The sequence below is a fragment of the Odocoileus virginianus genome, chromosome 2 (genome assembly GCF_023699985.2).
Source record: "Odocoileus virginianus isolate 20LAN1187 ecotype Illinois chromosome 2, Ovbor_1.2, whole genome shotgun sequence".
NCBI lineage: Eukaryota > Metazoa > Chordata > Mammalia > Artiodactyla > Cervidae > Odocoileus > Odocoileus virginianus.
Genome location: NC_069675.1, coordinates 78,727,897 through 78,735,910, shown reverse-complemented (window position 1 = coordinate 78,735,910; position 8,014 = coordinate 78,727,897).

Here is an 8,014-nt window from a genome sequence, read left to right as displayed (position 1 = left end):
CTCTATCTCATCACATGCCATTGGTGACCAAGCCCCATGTATTGACTCCCTCAAAATTTTTCTCTGGGTCTCCATCACCTTCTGGATTGAAGCTCAATGTCCTCAGCACAGCCAGCAGGGAGATTAGTGACCCAATCACTGCCTGCCTCTACATCTCAGCTCCTGTATTCCCATCCATGCCTCGTGTCCCAAACTCACAAGCCTACTTCATCCTCCCGTGGTGTTGCCCTGAAATAGTCTTTCCCTAGGGCTGTTTACCATGTCACTTCCCCCAGGGCTGCCATAGCATAGCACTGCAAACTGAGCAGCTTAAGCAGAAGACATTTATCATCTCGGTTCTGGAGGCCAGAAATCTGAGGTCAACATGGCAGCAGGGCCATGCTCCTCCTGAAGGTACTTCAGAAGGATCTGTTCCAGGCTGGTTTGCTCATAATCCTTGATGCTGCTTATTGTGTTGACACACCACGCTAGTCTCTGCCGTCATATTCATGTCACTCTTCCTGTGTGTATCTGTGTCCAGACTCACTCTCTCTACTAGGATACCCATTGTACTAGACTGTGAGCTTCCCAGGTGGTGCAGTGGTAAAGAATCTGCCTGCCAATACGCGAAACACAGGTTCAATTCCTGGGTTAGGAAGATGCCCTGGAGAAATAAATGGCAACTCACTCCAATATTCTTGCCTGGAAAATCCCATGGACAGAGGAGCCTGGTGATCAATAGTCCATAGGGTTGCAAAGAGTCACAAAGAGTTTGTGTCTGTGTCCAGATTCACTCTCTTTATAAGGATAGCCATCATACTGGATAAAGCCTATCCCAATCTCATTCGATTCCTGGGTTGGGAAGATCTGGAGAAGGGATAGTCTACCCACTCCAGTATTCTTGGACTTCCCTTGTGGCTCAGCTGGTAAAGAATCCACCTGTAATGTGGGAGACCTGGATTCAATCCCTGGGTTGGGAAGATCCCCTGGAGAAGGGAAAGGCTACCCAGTCCAGTATTCTGGCCTGGAGAGTTCCATGGACTGTACAGTCCATGGAGTCACAAAGAGTCGGACACGACTAAGTGACTTTCACTTCACTAATCTCATTTTAACTTCATCCCCTCTACAAAGAACCTATCTCCAGGGACTCCCCTGGTGGTCCAGTAGTTAAGAACTTACCTTCCATTGCAGGGGACGTGGGTTTGATCCCTGGTAAGGGTACTGGGATCCCACATGCTGCTCTGCATTTAGAGAAACCCATGTGCTGCAATGAAGACCCAGCACAGCTAAGAAAAAAAGAACCTATCTCCATGTAAGGCCTTGTTCTGAGGCACTGGGTGAGGGGAAGGGGCACAATTCAACCCATAGCACTTTCCTTTCATGACTTTTCCTTCCTCATTTCCCTTCGGTTCTCTTTCTACCCCATGGAAGAATCAGCCATCCCCTCCTCTATGCTCTCATTGGATCCTGTCTGAAAGATCATCAGGACCAATAACTTGCCTTTAGACTATGCGCATATTTCCCTTATTAGATGGTCAGTTCCTTAGAGAGAGGGTCGATCTGTTCCTCCTCTGAATCCTCAAGGCCCAGAAGAATGCCAAGTGCATGGGTGGTGCTTGGTATTTGCTTGCTGAATAGGTGAGGGGACTGAAGGCATGAGATTCTTTGTGAAGAAATCAATTGAAGCTCGCCCACCTGAGTTCCCTGGAGACCCCCACCATCAGTTTGTTAATGCTGCTTGGTCTCCCTTCTGTCAATCATTTCCACCACTGACTGAATAATCTTTATAAAATACAAAACTGATTACATTATCCCTTGGGGGCAATGACTTGACATCCCTATGGAATTAATTCAACAGTAGTGCCATGAAGTACTGTGTACGTCTTGCATGGTCGCTATTACTTAGCAAAATTATTATGCAGATCATGATGCATCCACTTAATGGAGTCTTATCTAGTCATTTGATGTGTGAAACAATTGTCGTTGGCAAAGAAAAGAAAGAAGCTGGGTGCGGCCTCCTGCTAATAGCTAGCAAGGAAACAGAGACCTCTGTTCTGCTGTTATGAGGAACTGAATTCAACCAACAGCCTGCCAGAGGCTGGAGGACAGTCTCCCCAGCCTCTAGATAAAGACCTGGCTGACATCTTGACCTTGACCTGTTCTGTAAGCAGAGAACCCAATTGAGCCTAACTGGACTTCAGACCTAGCAGAACTGTGAGAGGAAATAAATGGGTGTTATTTTAAGCCACTGAGTCTGTTATGTTACTGTTATAATTGCATAATTGCTCTACAGCAGTAGAAAAATGATACAAAGTGGGATAATCACTTAAAAAAAAAAAAGAAATCGAAAATTGAAAGAAAATCTGTCAGCACATTAACAGTGGTTGCCCATGGTGATTGTTTTCCTGCTTGTTCATTCTTTAGCAACCTTTAGAAGCGCTTTACATGGGCAGGCTCCACTTCTACAACAAGCAAACATATTTGTCTCAGCCTTCTTTTGCTTAGGAAGATCTAGGTTTCTCAAGGACAGAGGCTGATTGAGCATTGAGTCTTGGGCAGTAGGTATTTGAATGAACAAATTCAGCTTTCCAGGCCAAGACGGGCTTGCATTTCCAGGCATGATATGATCTCTAATTCCAATAGTACCTCTGAAACTTCAGTGTTATTATGTCCAGTTCAACAGGTGTGGAAGTGGAGACCCCAGGCGGTTGAGTGGCTTCATCTAGGACCTCTCATTTAGTAAGCATGGAGTCTGCATTTTGAACCCAGGTTTGTCTATAGACCACGTGCATATGAGCCCAGTCACTCAGTCATGTGCCGCTCTTTGTGACCTCGTGGACTGTAGCCCACCAGACTCCTCAGTCCACAGGATTTCCCAGGCAAGAATACTAGAGTGGGTCACCGTTTCCTTTTCCAGGAGATCTTTCTGCACCCAGGGATCATACCCACATCTCCTGCACTGGCAGGTGGATTCTTTACCACTGAGCCACCTGAGAAAGCCCAGGAGCTGGAGAGCCTGGGGCAAATGGCCAGCCCTTGTTCCTAGGGGCTCCTAGCCTGGTGCAGCCCAGCAACTGCAGCTCCAGCTCTCAGTGCCCCTCTCTGCCTGGCTCCCAAGGCTGGACCACAAGTAGAGGGGCTTGTTTCATCTCTGATGTGCTCTGACCTGTGCCAGGTTAGCTGTGCCCTCCAGAGGCCTGAACCTTCCCTATATCTTCACAATCTGGACCAGCCAACTCTGTGAGAAGGGCCCCGACGGCCCTGGGAGGCCCCGTGCAGTGCTTGAGAGAGGTGCAGCACTTCTGCCTGACTCACCATAACTCTATGCCTGTGTTTACAACAGACTTTAAACAATTCTTATGCTGTCGACAACCCCCCACCAAAAGGCAGCTGCAAAACCCCTCCTTCCTGAGCTGACATCCCTGTTTAGAGAGGGGCATCCGGGCTTTTCTCTTTCCTCTCTCTCTCTCCTTTAAAGTGAGATTTGAAAACAGCAGAGAGCTCTCCCAGTCCAGAGCCAAAGCTGGCCTTTTATCACTGGGAGGCCCTGCAAGAACCATTTGGAGCGTCTACTTCCTGTCCAGAGAGGAAGTGGCTAGGTCTTGACCTCGGACATACTCTCATTCCCAATCATTTTCCAGCCTGGAATGCAATGATTCAGTTTCCATTTATAAAGTGAAATTAGTGCCTGTTGAATACTCGGCATGAAGGAGGGGGTAGGAAGAAGGAAATGAAAACCCCTTCCAAACAATTCTCCCCTGTTTAGCTTGGAGCCCGCTCTGTGGTGGAAGGATTTCCTTATGTTCAAGGTGTTAGCAGCCTCTGTCAGGAAGGGCCCTGCTTCATTCTCTTCTGCAGTTAAAAAAAAAAAAAAATGCTGGAGTGGAACTTGGCAGAGGCTTGGCTGCAACTGAATCTCATGTTTCCATAGCACTTTGAGCTTTTCAGAGAACTGTCACATGCATTGTCTGTACACATCCTCAGAACACCTCTGGAAGGTGGGAAGACATGAATATCCTCATGTAACTTTCTTTGCAAAGTGTTAATTCTCAGAGTTTCTGTGAGAAGGCCAGGGAGACGGTGGTGGTTTGGGGTGCATGGCCGGATCAGGGAGTCAGGTGACCTGGTTTCTGGGGCTTGTTGGGTCTCTATTTCTTTGTGCATCTCTCTGGACTTTGTTTAACTGGTCTGTGACATGGGATAATAATACAGAGTCGTTGAGAGTGTACAGCTTACATGTGTGAGGAGGTAGGTTGATAGTTTGGTGGCATTTTCTTGCATGAATCAATGGTTCTAGGTGAGTGTCTCCTTGGAACCCTGGAGAGAATCCTGAGAGAGCTGAGGAGTGGGACTAGAGAGACCCACTCATGGCCAAGGCTTGGTTTATTAAGGGACTGATGGATAGAGTGGAGGTACCCATGGGACACACCAAGAGACCACAGGAGCTCTGAAATCAGATCCAGCATCCCTGCCTTACCATTAAGGACATGAACCTTGAAGGCTGTGGACAGTGGCATGTGGAAAGGTCTGGAGAACAAGGTGAGGTGCCCAGGGACTGAGAAAGGGGCTCAGATGTGCAGAGAAACCAAGAGACCCCCAGGGAGAAGTGTCATCAGCAGATCTTGCTGTATAGCCTGGATAGCTAGAGGGACAGGATTCAGGAAAGTGGGTGGTTGGGCACCCCCAAAGCTGATAGCTTTAAGTCACTTTACCAAGGTTTTGGCTAATAAGTGGTGAATTCAGGGTTCAGAGGTCTTCTTGCCAGTCCTCAAAATCTCCTCTCTATGCCCCTCTCCCCAGCCTGCTGAAACAAGGACACAGATAAAGTGTGCTGCCTGATTGCATGTTCATTCCTGGAGGGCAGACCCCAGGGTTGGGGGTACTGTGGGGACTCTTCTATGGCTCCTGTGTCACGCCACTGGAAGCTTCTACAGAAGGGTCAGCCTGGCGGGTGGCATGGGACCCCGGGCCCTTTTGGATAATAACATGGGAGAGCCAGGTGGGAGGGGGCCCGGGCAGCCAGAAGGGTTGATTCCAAGGACTGGGGTTCTTCCAGGTTTGCTCCCTACACTTAGGCTACTGGGTTTCCCAACCCTGACCCAAATTCTGCTTTTCTCACAGGACCAGCTGCTCAGAACAGGAAGCAAAAGGGCAGACAGCAGCTGGCAGTTGTGGGGCTGGGCAGGGGCTGTGTATTAGCGGGCCCAGACCGGATCACCAGAGACCAGATCCATCGGCCGACCACCTCCCGCCCCCAGGAGGAGCACACCCACCCCCAGGGCACAGGGTCCTTAGCACTGTGTGCTTCAGCCCATCTGACCTGGGTTGCTCCCTGGCCTTTGTCCTCCAGGCCAGGGAGACCTGCCTGCCTTCTTTCTTCATTTCCTTCTTTATCTTGGGAAATTCAGTGTGTTCTTGAAAATACAGGCCAGGACACCCCACCCCTCCTTGCCTGACCCTGATCCCTGCTCTCCCTTGGCCAGCCTTTCTCTTAAAACTTGGCACTTTATTGTGATTTTATAGCTATGTTTCACTTCTCCTGCCAGGTTCAAGGTGAGGAGTGGAGGGCCAGACCTCTCTTATTCTCCATTTCTGGTTCCTTTTAAAATTGGTCAAATAAGGGGAATTCCCTGACTGTCCAGTGGTTAGGACTCTGTGGTTTCACTACTGAGGAGTCGGGTTTGATTCCTGGTTGGGGAACTAAGATCCACAATAAAATAAAATAAACCAGGTGGAAAATACTCATCAATTTGCTAATCCTGGACATAGGATTAGATCCGGAGCTTTGGGCTGTGCTAACCCCACATTCTGCTCTAGGACTACCACTCTTGGGCATCCAATGCTCATCAGCTTTAGTTTGAACTATGTGACTTTGAACTGTGCCTTAGTACCAGATTAAGTGTGACAGAGTGGGGAAAAAGAATGTTGAGGACACCTTGTGGGTTTTGGTTTGGGTAAGGGAATAGAAGGTGGAATGCCATCCTCCAAAGATAGGAAATACAGGTGGAGTCATAGGTTTTGGCTGGGGAAGAGAAAGACTCCTGGACTATATTTGGTCAGAGTCCAGCTTTAAGTCATACCTCCTCCAGTGTTTCTGGAATCATAGATTTTCTGATGGAACACATTCAATCAGTTCAGTTCAGTTGCTCAGTTGTATCCAACTCTTTGTGACCCCACGGACTGCAGCATGCCAGGCTTCCCTGCCCATCTCCAACTCCCGGAGCTTACTCAAACTTACATGCATTGCATCGGTGATGAGATCCAGCCATCTCATCCTCTGCCGTCCCCTTCTCCTCTTGCCTTCAACCTTTCCCAGCATCAGGGTCTTTTCAAATGAGTTGGTTCTTTGCATCAGGTGGCCAAAGTATTGGAGTTTAATCTTCAGCATCAGTCCTTCCAATGAATATTCAGGACTGATTTCCTTTAGGATCGACTGGTTGGATCTCCTTGCAGTTCAAGGGATTCTCAAGAGTCTTCTCCAACACCACAGTTCAAAAGCATCAATTCTTCAGTGCTTAGTTTTCCTTATAGTCCAACTTTCACATCCATCTATGGCTATTGGAAAAACCATAGCTTTGACTAGACAGACCTTTGTTGACAAAGTAATGTCTCTGCTTTTTAATATGCTGTCTAGATTGGTCATAGGTTTTTTTCAAAAGAGTAAGCATCTTTTAATTTCATGGCTGCAGTCACCATCTGCAGGGATTTTGGAGCCCGCCAAAATAAAGTCTCTCACTGTTTCCATTGTTTCCCCATCTATTTGCCATGAAATGATGGGACGGGATGCCATGATCTTAGTTTTCTGAATTTAAGCCAACTTTTTCATGCTCCTCTTTCATTTTCATCAAGGGGCTCTTTAGTTTTTTTTTCACTTTCTGCCATAAGGGTTGTGTCATCTGCATATCTGAGGTTATTGATATTTCTCCTGGCAATCTTGATTCCAGCTTGTGCTTCATCCAGCCCAACATTTCACATGGTGTACTCTGCATCTAAATTAAATAAGCGGGGTGACAGGCTTGACGTACTCCTTTCCTGATTTGGAATCAGTCTGCTGTCCCATGTCCAGTTCTAACTGTTGCTTCTTGACCTGCATACAGATTTCTCAGGAGTCAGGTCAGGTGGTCTGGTATTCCCATCTCTTTCAGAATTTTCCACAGTTTGTTGTGATCCACACAGTCAAAGGCTTTGTCATAGTCAATAAAGAAGAAGTAGATGTTTTTCTGGAACTCTCTTGCATTTTTGATGATCCAACAGATGTTGGCAATTTGATCTCTGGTTCCTCTGCCTTTTCTAAATCCAGCTTGAACACCTGGAAGTTCACAGTTCATGTCCTATTGAAGTCTGGCATGGAGAATTTTGAGCATTACTTTGCTAGCTTGTGAGATGAGTACAATTGTGCGGTAGTTTGAACATTCTTTGGCATTGCCTTTCTTTGGGATTGGAATGAAAACTGACCTTTTCTAGTCCTGTGGCCACTGCTGAGTTTTTCAGATTTGCTAGCATATTGAGTGCAGCACTTTCACAGCATCATCTTTTAGCTTAACTGGAATTCCATCACCTTCACTATCTTTGTTCATAGTGATGCTTCCTAAGGCCCACTAGACTTCATATTCCAGGGTGTCTGGCTGTAGGTGAGTGATCACACCATCTTGGTTAACTGGGTCATGAAAATCTTTTTTGGATAGTTCTTCTGTATATTGTTGCCACCTCTTCTTAATATCTTCTGCTTCTGTTAGGTTCATACCATTTCTGTACTTTATTGTGCTCATCTTTACATGAAATGTTCCTTTGATATCTCTAATTTTCTTGAAGAGATCTCTAGTCTTCCCCATTCTATTGTTTTCCTCTATTGCTTTGTATTGATTGCTGAGGAAGACTTTCTTATCTTTCCTTGCTATTCTTTGGAACTCTGCATTCAGATGGGTATATCTTTCCTTTTCTCTTTTGCCTTTAGCTTCTGTTCTTTTCTCAGCTATTTGTAAGGCCTCGTTAGACAACCATTTTTTTCATTTCTTTTTCTTGGGGATGGTCTTGA